Source organism: Entelurus aequoreus, linkage group LG11 (assembly GCF_033978785.1).
Source record: "Entelurus aequoreus isolate RoL-2023_Sb linkage group LG11, RoL_Eaeq_v1.1, whole genome shotgun sequence".
NCBI classification, from domain to species: domain Eukaryota; kingdom Metazoa; phylum Chordata; class Actinopteri; order Syngnathiformes; family Syngnathidae; genus Entelurus; species Entelurus aequoreus.
The window spans coordinates 8,939,041-8,955,062 of record NC_084741.1 but is presented as its reverse complement, the minus strand read 5'-3'; the positions used below and the strand labels follow the sequence as shown (position 1 = coordinate 8,955,062).

At 37.4% G+C, this 16,022-nt stretch overlaps 1 protein-coding gene across 13 annotated transcripts in view; it reads right to left on the bottom strand.

The window, feature by feature from the left end:
• The window catches only part of eva1ba (eva-1 homolog Ba (C. elegans)), a 99,011-nt gene that overhangs the window by 12,342 nt on the left and 70,647 nt on the right, over positions 1 to 16,022 (bottom strand). For all 13 annotated transcript variants that reach the window (XM_062062377.1, XM_062062376.1, XM_062062384.1 and 10 more), the window contains one exon: positions 2,073 to 2,210. The gene's annotated coding sequence lies outside the window, so the exon portion shown is untranslated. The remainder of the gene's footprint in view (positions 1 to 2,072; positions 2,211 to 16,022) is intronic.

The window sequence follows — 16,022 nt, the reverse complement described above, 5'->3', positions numbered from 1 at the left end:
ACTTAAATAAATTGCCAGAAATAGCTAATTTCTCAATTTACCTTTAACTCTATGTTATTATTAATAATTAATGATATTTACACTTAATTGAACGGTTTAAAAGAGGAGAAAACACGAAAAAAATGACGATTACATTTTGAAACATAGTTTATCTTCATTTTCGACTCTTTAAAATTCAAAATTCAACCGAAAAAAAGAAGAGAAAAACTAGCTAATTTGAATCTTTTTAAAAAAAAACTTTAAAAAATAATTTATGGAACATCATTAGTAATTTTTCCTGATTAAGATTAATTTTAGAATTTTGATGACATGTTTTAAATAGGTTAAAATCCAAATTGGACCAAGCTATATTTCTAACAAAGACAAATCGTTATTTCTTCTAGATTTTCCAGAACAAACATTTCAAAAGAAATTCAAAAGACTTTGAAATAAGATTTAAATTTGATTTTACGGATTTTCTAGATTTGCCAGAATAATTATTTTGAATTTTAATCATAATAAGTTTGAAGAAATATTTCACAAATATTCTTTGTCGAAAAAACAGAAGCTAAAATGAAGAATTAAATTAAAATGTATTTATTATTCTTTACAATAAAAAAAATTTTTTTTACTCCAACATTGATTTAAATTGTCAGGAAAGAAGAGGAAGGAATTTAAAAGGTAAAAAGGTATATGTGTTTAAAAATCCTAAAATCATTTTTAAGGTTGTATTTTTTCTCTAAAATTGTCTTTCTGAAAGTTATAAGAAGCAAAGTAAAAAAATTAATGTATTTATTTAAACAAGTGAAGACCAAGTCTTTAAAATATTTTCTTGGATTTTCAAATTCTATTTGAGTTTTGTCTCTCTTAGAATTAAAAATGTCGGGCAAAGCGAGACCAGCTTGCTAGTAAATAAATAACATTTAAAAAATAGAGGCAGCTCACTGGTAAGTGCTGCTATTTTAGCTATTTTTAGAACAGGCCAGCGGGCTACTCATCTGGTCCTTACGGGCTACCTGGTGCCCGCGGGCACCGCGTTGGTGACCCCTGGGTTAGAGTGTCCGCCCTGAGATCGGTAGGTTGTGATTTTGAGTCATACCAAAGTCTATAAAAATGGGACCATTACCTCCCTGCTTGGCACTCAGCATCAAGGGATGGAATTGGGGGCTAAATCACCAAAAATGATTCCCGGGCGCGGCCACCGCTGCTGCCCACTGCTCCCTTCACCGGGATCAACGGGATGGGTCAAATGCAGAGGACACATTTCACCACACCTAGTGTGTGTGTGTGTGATAATCATTGGTACTTTAACTTTAACTTAACTTGATATACTCTTCTGACACCACCAGATGGCAGTATAAATGTCCACATAAGTGGCCATAAGACCCCAATTCAGTAGTGTACACCATTTTGGAAATAAGAGCTAAAAGGTGCTGTCCACGCATGTGGCCACTAAGCCTTTAGAGGTTTTAATGATTATAAAATGTTCTTTTTATTTTCTACTTGTTTCACGTGTCCATTGGACTGCCAGCGTGACCACGTGGAAACTGCTAAACAGATGACAAAACAATTGGGTGTCCTAATTTTGTCACATAAGTAAGATGCATATGCAAAAGTGCAATATATTTATCTGTACAGTAATCTATTTAGTTATATCTGCACCGTATCGCTCTTTTCTCCTGCACTACAACAAGCTAATGCAATTAAATTTCCTTCTTATCTGTACTGTAAAGTTGAAATTTGAATGACAATAAAAGGAAGTCTAAGTCTCTCTAAAAGAATCCTGCTCTTCTACGCTTGCACGACTCTCAGTGGAACCACGTGTCATTGTGCCTACACATGGCTAATACTTTACTCTAAATCGGCGTGTTTATGTCTGCTCAAATCTCACCCGCAGGTGACCCCAGTGAAGGGTCTCTACCATAATGTCAATGCCTCAGATTTATACTTCATTTGACCGTTTTGGGAACATTCAGCCATAAAGAAAAAAGCACCACATGTAGCCCATATGTCTGTCATGTGGCTTGGGAATCCCGAGTGAAGCACAAACAGGCGCTTGTAAACGCGGACGTAAACAAGAAAAGAGAACTTACCGCTTTCAACTGAGACGCCGGTCTTCAGTCCCAGCTCATGGTGCGGAGAATAGATGTGAAACAATCGGGCTCTGTCTTTGTCCCTCTCTGGATTAGAGCGATCTTTGGTCCTCAGGATAAACAGTTCATGTGGCCCCCCTGAGACAAGAGCAAACACACACGTCAAGCTGCATTAGATCCAAGGTCACTGAGGCGTCTGCAATGCAAACAGTAAGGACTAAGGAGGACCAGAGGGACCACTTTCATTTTACAGTGTTTCCATTGCAAAGAAAAAATGTAGCTTTTTTTCCTTCACACCTAGTATTGAAATATGGCAAACCTGTATGCTGAAGTCATGTATTGCCTTCCACAGTGGTTCTTAACCTGGGTTCCATCTAACCCTAGGGCAGGGGTCACCAACGCGGTGCCCGCGGGCACCAGGTAGCCTGTAAGGACCAGGGGCCGTACTTATCAAGCTTCTTAGAATGACTCCTAAGAAGTCTGCTAAGAGTTGACTTAAGAGTAAATAAATTCTTGGCTGAAAGCTGCACTTAAAAGTTATTTATCAAGCGTCTTACTCACACTTTCAGCGAAGTGTAGGACTGAATCTTAAGTGTCACACTCAGAGCTGAATTACGACATTACTATGTGCCGTAAACGCAATTTTAGGTGACGTCATTTCTGTGTCCATAGAAATGACCAATCACGGAAGGGAATCCGTTGTCTAAGAATAAAGAAATATCTTGGAAATATTGAAGTGGACAATGGGAGTGTATATTTTGACAATAAACTACAAAATAATACAAAACAAACTAGTCCCCGCCGGCACTCACGCTACCGCTCCCTCTCTTCTCTCGCCCACACACTCACTGACGTCACTCACCTCACGGCCACACACATACGCTACTCTCATAACATTTTCTTTCCAATTCATTAATTAGGCAACTAATTTGAAACTGGTGTGGGTGGCTCTATATATACTAGCCCACTGCAGACACATGCAGAAATCAACAAGGAATCGAAAAGTATTAAATCTGTGACAAAAATAATATCCGCTCTGTCTAAACGATACCGTTTGATCAGCTGCTCGTCATCAAAAAAACCCAAAACATTGTTCCGTTCCCTGAACGTTGGCGCACGTCTCTCTCGCCTCAGTGCCATCCCCTGCTGGCAACTCCTAACCACTTAAGACACCTCTGAAGGTCTCTTAAATATCGTGGAGAGTAGGAGTGATTCTTAGACTTAAGAACGTTGATAAAAAGCTTTTATTCTTAAGTTTGAGAGTAGGACTAAATTTCGCAAATTCTCAGGACTTAAGTGTAAAATGGCACTCTAAGAAGCTTGATAAGTACGGCCCCTGATGAGTAGCCCGCTGGCCTGTTCTAAAAATAGCTCAAATAGCAGCACTTACCAGTGAGCTGCCTCTATTTTTTAAATTGTATTTATTTACTAGCAAGCTGGTCTCGCTTTCCCCGACATTTTTAATTCTAAGAGAGACAAAACTCAAATAGAATTTGAAAATCCAAGAAAATATTTTAAAGACTTGGTCTTCACTTGTTTAAATACATTCATTAATTTTTTTACTTTGCTTCTTATAACTTTCAGAAAGACAATTTTAGAGAAAAAATACAACCTTAAAAATGATTTTAGGATTTTTAAACACATATACCTTTTTACCTTTTAAATTCCTTCCTCTTCTTTCCTGACAATTTAAATCAATGTTCAAGTAAATTTATTTTTTTTATTGTAAAGAATAATAAATACATTTTAATTTAATTCTTCATTTTAGCTTCTGTTTTTTCGACGAAGAATATTTGTGAAATATTTCTTCAAACTTATTATGATTAAAATTCAAAAAAAATATTCTGGCAAATCTAGAAAATCTGTAGAATCAAATTTAAATCTTATTTCAAAGTCTTTTGAATTTCTTTTAAAAATTTTGTTCTGGAAAATATAGAAGAAATAATTATTTGTCTTTGCTTGGTCCAATTTGTTATATATTCTAACAAAGTGCAGATCGAATTTGTTGTTAAGGCGGCCGCCTTAACAACAAAGAGCCACCGCCTAAACTAAAGTCTTTAAAAAATAATAATAATAATATTTTTTTAAATTGTTTGTTTTATTTTATTTTTTAATAATAATGACATACTTATAGTATCTCAGGTAACTAGGACTGTTTTGTGTTTTGTTTTTACTTTGCGGAAAAAATATTGAGCTATATATCGTATATTGCCATTCAGCATACGGAGCGGAAAGCACAACCAAAAACTGTCGGCTTCTTCACGCGACGAAGCCGGCCTACTTCACTACAGTCTGTAGTCTGTTGCCCCCCCAGGCAGCGATGAGATGGAGGCCAAATTACAATGTTCCTTACACCCACCCAGCCCTTTCCCCGTCTGTCCCGGGCGATGCCCCCTTCCACCCTGGAGAGACACCACCTTAACTAACACTGGGGGAAACACTGATTATGTATTCTGATATATGTTCTTCACAGAAAATGAGCCAAAATCAGTGAGTCTTAGTTTGAAAAATTCATTAATTGTATCATTTTTCTTTTAATAAAAAATGAAAACTGGTCCCACAGACCCGAACACCGCACAAGGCACATTTCTAAGTTTAAAGTGCACACTTCCAAAGCCCAGAGACGCAGGAAGTCCGCTGTCACCACAGGATTAACTGAACAGTATGTTCAAACAACCGTGTTGTTGTTTTCACATGTAAGCAACTTTAAAAACATCCTTTTCTTTTCTTTTTTTGACAGAAAGGGGAATTCCATCATCAGCATCAAAGCAGAGAAACCACCCCTTAACTAGACCAGTCGACTTCTATTCCTTGCCGGTACATTTAACAAGCTGTCGTATTTGGCCCAAAGGAACTCCAAGTAGTCCAATGACAGGCTGTTAGACTTGGCCTCAGATCACTGCAGAAACCCTCAAGCTTTCTCTTACAAGGGACTTGATGACAAAGAACATAAGCCAGCTAACTACCTGGAACACTACACCTCCTAAACTTTGCTCGTATAGGATACTGCAGCAAGAATGACTGATCTTGGCATCATACATTCAACATGGACTTCCAAAACCAGCAAAGCCACAAAAGTGTTAGTTGCTTCTTGGCGGGTGGGCTGTGAAAAATGCAGCACTTTGACCTTTTTACAACTTGTACCCCTGTGTCAAAAAAATGGCCCAGCTGCCAGCTACATTGAAGGGGAAGAGTTCGGGTTTGAACCTGACTGAGACACATTTAACTCATGTTGTACTCAGGATACTTTGAGGAATCGTGACAAAGCCAAGACCAGAACCGAGGCAACGAGAGACTGAGTGGAAAAAGAAGGCAACAGAATAATAAGTGATGTGTGTGATGGTTTTGAACTCGAGCCCAAGTCTAACCTGGACAAGACTCAGTTCAAATACAATTGAGTCCCAGACAAGACTGCAAGACTCTAAAAGTGACCGCCATACTGGTCTTTGATGTTCCCACCAAGCCCTAGCCTGGTTTTCTAGTAGTGCTATACGGTTTGCTAGTGTAAAACATTGTGGATTGTGACAGAGTTTGCCTGTGTTAATAATTTTAGCGCCAAATTATCTTCTTTATTAAATACATTTGTGAGTTTATTTACTCTAGACCCCATTTTAGACCAGTTGACTGGCTGCTTTTCTGATCTGTCCCCCCTCTCCTGTCTGGAGACCAAACTAAGTGGCCAAGGAGAGGTACCAGTCTGAGATATCAGCTAACCCAAATTGAGACCCAAGATGGAACACTTGTTGGACCATGAATTGATTAACATGGACCCTGTGGAGGATGCACATATGTTTAAGAGTTCTTTCTTTTTACATAGCCATGTTTAGAGTAGATAGTACTTTTCCTTTGTATATTCTACCAGTCTCCGTCTTCAGATTGTCTGTTTAGTGTCTTAAACCATCAGGAATGTGAAATACAACACCCAAATCTTCCTTATAAGTGTTGCGAGGGGGAGAGGGGGGGGGGGCTTTCTTTGTGTGAAAGAAGTTGCCTTTTCTATTTGAATGTCAGATCAACTAGCGTAGCCGATATGAATGTATTGGGTAAACTGATCTCCTAAAGCTTTAGTAAAACTTGAAAATATTCCAATTCTGTCTTGATGGTCCTTCTTACTCAGCATATATGTCATCGAAAGAACTTGGGATTGACCAGTAACTTAGATTCCCTGGGAGGAAGAACTGGTTCGAGGCAACAACCCCGACTTAAACAAGTTGAAAAGCAGTTACCATCAGTGGTCAATTGTACGGAATATGTACTGTACTGTGCAATCTACTAATAAAAGTGTCAATCAATCAATCAAACCAATCTTGCATGCACAGCTAGAGACATCTCTGCGTAGCTGACTGAGGCCGAGGCTGAAACAATGTGTATCTTCTGGTTTCCCGACATATTGGACTCCCACTTGATCTATTCAATTAACAACTTACGAATTTAACATTTCAATAAATGTAGCCAGTTGACATCCTTTGATTTACTGTGCAATCTGCTAATAAAAGTAGATGTTAAGTCTCAATCAATCAATCAAAGCTGCATTGATTGATTGATTGAGACTTTTATTAGTAGATTGCACAGTACAGTACATATTCCGTACAATTGACCACTAAATGGTAACACCCCAATAAGTTTTTCAACTTGTTTAAGTCCACGTTAATCAATTCATGGTAATTTTCTTCTTTTTTACCCCCATCTGGGTTTTAAAATTATTTCCTTGCCCGGATGTGGGTTTAGGGAAGGGAATGTCGTTGTGAGTTTGTGAACCATTCGTGATTAAGGGCTATACAAAAACATGTATTGATTATGAATTTAACACTATCCCACATTAATAAACACAAGCTAGGTTAAAGTGTGTCGATCCAACATTGTCTTTTGGTTTCATGTATTCATAGACAAAAAGTGGGACTGTTTTTCAATGACTTCCCACAAAGCCCTATAAGCCCCCTACTAATCCACTGTCTGGTAGCCAAATGATTACTTTTGTTTTCAGGGTAATTAAGTAAACAACTAAGTTGGGTTGCCTCGATACCAATATTTTAGTATCGGTACCGGTACCATAATGTATTTCGATACTTTTCTAAATAAAGGGGACCACAAAAAAAAAAGGTATTATTGGCTTTATTTTAACAAAAAATCTTAGTGTACATGAAACATATGTTTATTATTGCAATTTAGTCCTTAAATAAAATAGTGAACATATTAGACAACTTGTCTTTTAGTAGTAAGTAAACAAAAACAAAGACTCCTAATTAGTCTGCTGACGTATGCAGTAACATATTGTGTCATTTATACACCTATTATTTTGTCAAAATTATAAAGGACAAGCTGTAAAAATGTATTATTAATCTACTTGTTCATTTACTGTTAATATCTGCTTATTTTCTGTTTCAACATGTTCTATCTACACTTCTGTTCAAATGTAATAATCACTTATTCTTCTCTTGTTTGGATACTTTACATTAGTTTTACATTCAATTTAGGTATCGATCCGATACCAAGTAGTTACAGGATCCATCCAGCCATCCATTTCCTACCGCTGGTCGCAGGGGGTGCTGGAGCCTATCTCATACATTAGTCATAATTTAACTTCCCATGTGTTCAGGGACGTATTTCCTGAGTTTATTAACATAATATGAATTTAAAAAAAGGAAAAAAGATTTTGTGACGATAAAAAATATTGATGTAACCATGGTAGTATCAACTAGATACGCTCCTGTACTTGGTATCATTACAGTGGATGTCAGGTGTAGATCCACCCATGGCGTGTGTTGACATTGTGACGGCGGTGAGCTATTGTATCCAGGGCCGGCCCGTGGCATAGGCCGTATAGGCAAATGCTAAGGGCGCCGTCCATCAGGGGGCGCCACGCCAGTGCCACAAATGTTGGAGGGGGGGAAAAAAAAGAAAAAAAAAGTTGGTACTATTATTTCTAAATACATAAAATAATCCCACGTTAATTAAAATGCAAAGTAAAGCCTATTTAATAGAAATATTATTTGTTACAACAGTACGCCCCCCCTCCCCCGGCACGGTGCGCCCCCTCCCTTCCCGTATCATGACTCTTTTTGGACGTCACCACATCAAAAAATCAACACAAGATGTCAAAACGGCCAAAACTGTCAGGTGCCCAGGGAAGAAAAAAGAGAAAAGAAGAGGAGAAACGAGAAAAAGACAGAGGTAGCAGGTAGGTAACGTTAGCCTACATGAAATTATTTGTCTGTTACAGAATGTGATAGTAACCTGGCTTTTTAGCATTAAGCTAATGTTACATGATTCGGCAATTGCTAATCAATAAATAGCTAGTTCTGTTTTAACGTCGGGTTAATATTGTGGAGGGGGCTAAATTGTTATGGAAAATAATAATGTAACGTTAGGTAATTACAGTACTCCCTGGTGTACAGTCATTTGTAAGTCATTCTAGTTAATGCAATATTAAAAAGCACAAATAGAGAACTCTGTAGGATCCCCTTTTTTTGTAATATAGTTGTTAAAGTCATACTGGTTTGATATCTTGTTTTGTGCAGTGCCTTATTTATATCGTATTTTTAATTTATTTTATGCAACTTATTGACACATTTTATTTTGTGTTTATGTATGTAAAAAATATTGTATTTCATATATTCATTTTTTATTTTTTGTATTCATTTATTTATCCATATTTTTTTTTATCTTGTTAACTATTCTGATTGTTAATTTGCTTTCTTTAAGTAAAAGAAAAGGTACAAGACAAAGCTATTCGGTTTCTTGTGAGTATATACACTTCACTGCCGATGTGGGGGGGCGCCACCTAAAATCTTGCCTAGGGCGCCAGATTGGTTAGGGCCGGGCCTGATTGTATCCTCCTACGGTGTGTAGTGAAGCATGTTTAGCTATTCCTCGTCCTCCAGTGATAAGGCTAATTGTAAGAAACATACTTTATTTGTCGACATGGAGGCGAGGATTAGTGATTTAGAAGTAGCTACCATGAATTGATTAACGTGGACCCCGACTTAAACAAGTTGAAAAACTTATTGGGGTGTTACCATTTAGTGGTCAATTGTACGGAATATGTACTGTACTGTGCAATCTACTAATAAAAGTTTCAATCAATCAATCAAAACTAAAACACTGCCGACTGCGGATGGACATTAGCCGCTAACTAGCTAGCCATGTTTTGAAGCACATCTTCCTGAGGGCGTTTCAGTGTTTTTCTTCACCTTTATCGTTAGTTTTTAAGCCAAAATACGTCAGTTCTCCCTTTTCTGTCTACACACTGTGTCTGCTTGTAAGTACTCAGTGATTGTGCGCTGCCGAACATGCTCCTCTGCCCGTAAAGCCGGCAATGTCACGACATGATGCCCGTTAAAAAAAAATATGGTGAACCGGTACTTTTCAAACTGAGTATAGTACCGTTTTTGATTCATTAGTAAGTTCAAGTTAAGTTCAAGTTAAAGTAGCAATGATTGTCACACACACACTAGGTGTGGTGAAATGTGTCCTCTGCATTCGACCCATCCCCTTGTTCACCCCCTGGGAGGTGAGGGGAGCAGTGAGCAGCAGCGGTGGCCGCGCCCGGGAATCATTTTTGGTGATTTAACCCCCAATTGCAACCCTTGATGCTGAGTGCCAAGCAGGGAGGTAATGGCTCCCATTTTTATAGTCTTTGGTATGACTCGGCCGGGGTTTGAACTCACGACCTACCCATCTCAGGGCGGACACTCTAACCACTAGGCCACTGAGTATTTATTTATTAATCTTTAGTTTTTAAGCCAAAATGCGTCCATTCTCCCTTTTCTGTCTACACACTGTGTCTGCTTGTAAGTACTCTGTGATGGTGCGCTGCCGAACATGCTCGTCTGCTCGTAAAACCAGCAATGTCACAACGTGCCGTCATGCCCGTAAAAAAAAATATATGGTGAACCGGTACTTTTCAAACAGAATATAGTACCGTTTTTGATCCTTTAGTAGCGCAATACGATACTAGTACCGGTATGTCGTACAACCCCAGTAAGTAGTGAGTAGTATACAACTATAATCACTTGATACTTCTTTGTATTGACAATCTTAAGTCCTTCCTGCTACGGACTTAAGAACAATGTTAATGAAGTTATTCTTTGTTGTGAGTTCATCTTTAGTTTTTCCTTTTTTTTTGTTTCCTCTAATATTAGTAAGTAGGGATGTCCGATAATGGCTTTTTTGCCGATATCCGATATTGTCCAACTCTTAATTACCGATACCGATATTAACCGATACCGATATATACAGTCGTGGAATTAACACATTATTGTGTCTAATTTGGACAACCAGGTATGGTGAAGATAAGGTCCTTTTTTAAAAAATTAATAAAATAAAATAAGATAAATAAATTAAAAACATTTTCTTGAATAAAAAAGAAAGTAAAACAATATAAAAACAGTTACATAGAAACTAGTAATGAATGACAAGGAGTAAAATGAAGTGTTAAAGGTTAGTACTATTAGTGGAGCAGCAGCACGCACAATCATGTGTGCTTACGGACTGTATCCCTTGCAGACTGTATTGATATATATTGATATATAATGTAGGAAGCAGAATATTAATAACAGAAAGAAACAACCCTTTTGTGTGAATGAGTGTAAATGGGGGAGGGAGGTTTTTTGGGTTTGTGAATAACAGTCCCACTTTTTGTCTATGAATACACTACCGTTCAAAAGTTTGGGGTCACCCAAACAATTTAGTGGAATAGCCTTCATTTCTAAGAACAAGAATAGACTGTGGAGTTTCAGATGAAAGTTCTCTTTTTCTGGCCATTTTGAGTGTTTAATTGAGCCCACAAATGTGATGCTCCAGAAAGTCAATCTGCTCAAAGGAAGGTCAGTTTTGTAGCTTCTGTAACGAGCTAAAGTGTTTTCAGATGTGTGAACATGATTGCACAAGGGTTTTCTAATCATCAATTAGCCTTCTGAGCCAATGAGCAAACACATTGTACCATTAGAACACTGGAGTGATAGTTGCTGGAAATGGGCCTCTATACACCTATGTAGATATTGCACCAAAAAGCAGACATTTGCAGCTAGAATAGTCATTTAGCACATTAGCAATGTATAGAGTGTATTTCTGTAAAGTTAAGACTAGTTTAAAGTTATCTTCATTGAAAAGTAAAGTGCTTTTCCTTCAAAAATAAGGACATTTACATGTCACCCCAAACTTTTGAACGGTAGTGTACATGAAACCAAAAGACAATGTTGGATCGATACACTTTAACCTAGCTTGTGTTTGACCCCCGACTTAAACAAGTTGAAAAACTTATTGGGGTGTTACCATTTAGTGGTCAATTGTACGGAATATGTACTTCACTGTGCAATCTACTAATAAAAGTCTCAATCAATCAAACAAATTGTAAGTGTATCTTGTGTTTTTTATGTTGATTTAATAAAAAAAAAAAAACGATACCGATTTAAAAAAAAAAAGATACCGATAATTTCCGATATTACATTTTAAAGCATTTATCGGCCGATAATATCGGCCTGTTAATAAGGATACAATGTTGTGCAGAGGTGTACTTACAGTAGGCAAAGTTGTAGTTTTGCCTCATTCCTGTGAAGTGAAGTGAATTATATTTATATAGCGCTTTTCTCTAGTGACTCAAAGCGCTTTTACACAGTGACACCCAATATCTGAGTTAAATTTAAAGCAGCGTGGGTGGCACTGGGCGCAGGTGGGTCAAGTGTCTTGCCCAAGGACACGACGGCAGTGACTAGGATGGCGGAAGCGGGGATCCAACCTTGAACCCTCAAGTTTTTGATTCATTAGTACTGCGATACTATACTAGTACCAGGATACCGTAAGAGTTTGAGTATTCAATGTCAAAGTTAACGCTTGCACACCTTACGCTGAAATGTGACAAACCAGAGTTCCAACCAGATGGATGTGTTTAAAGCTCTTTTACAGTAAATATTAATTACACCACCCTTGTTGTTGTGCTGTGTTTTTGTTCCACGGAGAGGGGAATTATTAACAGACCTCCCTAAAACAACTTTCAAGTGTGCCAAGTTAGCTTCGCTCGAACAAACATTGGCCGCTTTTACTGCAATCCCCTCGTTGTAACAAAGGCGTCACGCAGCAGTAAAAGCCTTTAGCGCACACTCTATAGCGCACATTGTTAGGGAGTGCTGAGTGCTGCAAAACTGCTGTGCAAAACAAAATAAAAAATACAACTGTGCACCAGGCTGTGGTTGTGGGAAGATGCTAAGTTCCTACACTGCAAAAAGTCAGTGTTCAAAAACAAGAAAAAACAAATACAAAAATGAGGGGTATTTTATTTGAACTAAGCAAAATTATCTGCCAATAGAACAAGAACATTAGGCTTGTCAAGACTTTCCAAAACAAGTCAAATTAGCTAGCCTCAATGAACCCAAAAATAGCTTAAAATAAGTATATTCTCACTAATAACAAGTGCACTTTTCTTGGTAGAAAAAAAAAACAGACCTTTTTGCTCAATATGTTGAAAAATGTTCTTAAATGAAGTAAATGCTAGTGCCATTATCTTGACATAATGATATGCGCTCGGCATTACATTTCTTGAAACCAGCAAACTTATACTAAAACTAGTTTATTGTTCTTAATGGAAAGACAACAAGGCAAGCGCTTGTTACTCTCGGGGTCTCCTAGCCACTCAGGCAAATCATATGCTCTAAAAATGCATTTTTCCATGGATAACATGACATCATCACGCCAAGTGCGTGCTCTTTCAGTCAATTAGTGCGCGAGGAATATACATATATACATATATATATATATATATATACATATCCAGCCACATTTTTTTAATTGTAATTTTGAAGAATTTATCTGAATGTGCATGAACTATTTCTGTTCAAAATTGTTAGAAATGTCGATGAGTACGTATTTTCTATGGTTTCGTTGGAAATAAAACAGCAAAGTCCATTTGGCTGTCATCTGTTTTAATTATCAGACACAATTGTGTCAAAGTCATGATTTTTTCATAACATCTCAGCAACAAGCTGTAATATCTTACTGAGATCATTTAGGAGCAAAACACTTAAAACAAGTAAAACACTCTAACATAAAATCTGCTTAGTGAGAAGAATGATCTTATCAGACAGAAAATAAGCAAATATTATTTGAGATATTTCATCTTACTTAGATTTCAGTTTTTGCAGTGTAACACAATATTCCTGCAGTGGCTGGTCATGTGCGGCTCTTGAAAGCAACTTTCATTTACAAACTGGAGGAGTCACAATGAGTTCACCCTGACATTAATATCCACTTCTATTTCTGCTCCCTATTTTTGTCTTTCCTGGATTTATATCATGAGGTGAAACAATCAGACATCCCCTTCCTGTGTCTTACCGGTGCACTGCAAAAACTGAAATCTAAGTAAGATGAAATATCTCAAATAATATTTGCTTATTTTCTGTCTGATAAGATCATTCTTCTCACTAAGCAGATTTGATGTTAGAGTGTTTTACTTGTTTTAAGTGTCCTAAATGATGTCAGTAAGATATTACAGCTTGTTGCTGAGATGTTATGAGCTATATTGAGTAAAACATGCTTGAAACTAGAATATCAAGTGTTGCAAAGCTGTGTCATCAACACTCACAAGTAGAAAACTACTTTTTTAAAGTCATCATTTCTTATTTCAAGCGTTAAAAATAAAAAAAATCATGACTTTGACACAATTGTGTCTCATAATTAAAACAGATGACAGCCAAATGGACTTTGCTGTTTTATTTTCAATGCAACAATAGAAAACATGTACTCATATAGTAGTACAGTTGGCACAGTACAGTAAACTGACAGTTAATATTTACATTTCTAACAATTTTGGACAGAAATAGTTCATGCACATTCAGATAAATTCTTCAAAATTACAATTTAAAAAATGTTGTCCGGGGGCCGGGCTGTATATATGCGCACTAATTGACTGAAAGAGCACGCACTTGGCGCGATGATGTCATGTTATCCATGGAAAAATGCATTTTTAGACCATATGATTTGCCTGAGCGGCTAGGAGACCCCGAGAGTAACAAGCGCTTGCCGTGTTGCCTTTCCATTAAGAACAATAAACTAGTTTTCAGTATAAGTGTCCACATAAGTGGCCATAAGACCCCAATTCAGTAGTGTACACAGTTTTGGAAATAAGAGCTAAAAGGTGCTGTCCACGCATGTGGCCACTAAGCATTTAGAGGTTTTTATTAGGGATGTCCGATAATATCGGACTGCCGATATTATCGGGCGATAAATGCTTTAAAATGTAATATCGGAAATTATCGGTATTGGTTTCAAAAATTAAAATGTATTACTTTTTAAAACGCTATATATATATATATATATATATATATATATATATATATATATATATATATATATGTCTTAATTAGATTATCCAAAAAATAGTGCTCGATACCGTGGTAGAGCGTAATATGTATGTGTGGGAAAAAATCACAAGACTATTTCATCTCTACAGGCCTGTTTCATGAGGGGTTTTCCTCAATCCTCAGGAGATTTCCTGAGGATTTCCACATACATACATACATACATACATACATACATATATATATATATATATATATATATATATATATTTAAAAGGCCGCTGTGTACACGGACGTAGGGAGAAGTAGAGAGCACCAATAAACCTTAATGGCACTGCCTTTGCGTGCCGGCCCAGTCACATAATATCTACGGCTTTTCACACACACAAGTGAATGCAAGGCATACTTGGTCAACAGCCATACAGGTCACACTGAGGGTGACGTATAAACAACTTTAACACTGTTACAAATATGTGCCAGACTGTGAACCCACACCAAACAAGAATGACAAACACATTTGGGGAGAACATCCGCACCGTAACACAACATAAACACAACACAACAAATACCCAGAAACCCTTGCAGCACTAACTCTTCCGGGACGCTACAATATACACCCCATCTCTAGTTTTTAGTATAAAATTGCTGGTTTCAAGAAATGTAATACCCCTCATTTTTGTATTTTTTTTCTCTTGTTTTTGAACACTGACTTTTTGCAGTGTGGTCATTTAAACTGGTCTTGACGTGATAAATAACACATTTTTATCTTAGTTCAGATGCATGCAAAATCTAAAGTCCACTCAAAAACTGCTGACAACAACACAAACTAATGTCAAAGCCAAAAGACACACACTATAAAAATGGGACCCATAACCTCCCTGCTTGGCACTCAGCAACAAAGGCTTGGAGTTGGGGGTTAAATCACCAAAATGATTCCCGGGCGCGGCGCTGCTGCTGCCCACTGCTCCCCAAGGGGATGGGACAAATGCAGAGGACAAATTTCACCACATCTAGTGTGTGTGTGACAATCATTGGTACTTTAATCTTTAATCTTAATCTTAAAATATGGTGTTTGGGTCCGAAGAGAATAGGAGAAATGCTATTTCTGTTCAAGCCTTGTTTGCTTTGGAAGTATTGTATGGATGACAATTCCAAAACTATCACCTTGTGCGATATTGTTCTTATCATCCTAAAATAACAATGGCCCTTCCTCGAGGAAGTAGATTACAGTCTTGTCCAAGTCCAGCCGGCTGAGTGGAGGATGTCTGCTGTCTATTGTACACAGATGTCATCCCAGTGATTTAACCCCATCATTTATCCAAACAGCGTTGCAAAACATTACTTCTGTGGTAAAGCCATGAAGAGCTCCTTTGGAATTTATGTAGGGAGTGGAAACACGTGATATATGCACTGAAGGGAGCATGTCAGTGTTATTTCCTGCTTTTAATGACACAGAACAAATACTTTCAGCACCTGAAATGTCAGTACGAGTATGTTTAGGGGTGGCTGACTAATAATACATTTGAATTAGTCACAATTGTTTTGGGTGTCGGATCAGAGAAGCTGCTGTTAGAATTTACAGCATTTTGTCTCTCCATTCAAAAAGTCTTGCTCTGAGTGGCATCACACTCTCCACTTTTTCAAATAACTACTTCTGGAA